The sequence below is a fragment of the Phaethon lepturus genome, unplaced genomic scaffold (genome assembly GCF_000687285.1).
Source record: "Phaethon lepturus isolate BGI_N335 unplaced genomic scaffold, ASM68728v1 scaffold52979, whole genome shotgun sequence".
Lineage (NCBI taxonomy): Eukaryota > Metazoa > Chordata > Aves > Phaethontiformes > Phaethontidae > Phaethon > Phaethon lepturus.
Window position 1 is genome coordinate 1 of NW_010565108.1, and position 395 is coordinate 395.

Genomic DNA, 395 nt, shown 5'->3' on the forward strand with positions numbered 1-395 from the left:
GTTTGCCTGCGAGCTCTGTATGCCTGGGACAGGGAGGAATTGCCTGGAAACACAGAAATAACAAATATACATACAGGGACTCATGGGAAGAACTTGTGCTGTCACCTGCTGTGTCTTGGGTTGGGAATAACTGTGGAGAAGTGACAGGATGTTCTAGGCGGGGTGTTCATGAGAGATCTTTGCAGTGTAATTGTGAAGAGGCAAGTAAGGACATAGGCCCTTTTAAGTAGGTGCTTACCACTGGCACGAGGAAATCTTAATTCCACCGCACGGCGCCAGGGCAAGACCTGGAAGGTCATCTGGAAGGTCTGGTTACTTGCACTCAAGAAAAGGTGAATTAGAAATAGCAGGGGTGCGAGGGAGAGCTGCTAAGATCAGGACAACAGTGAGGGTGT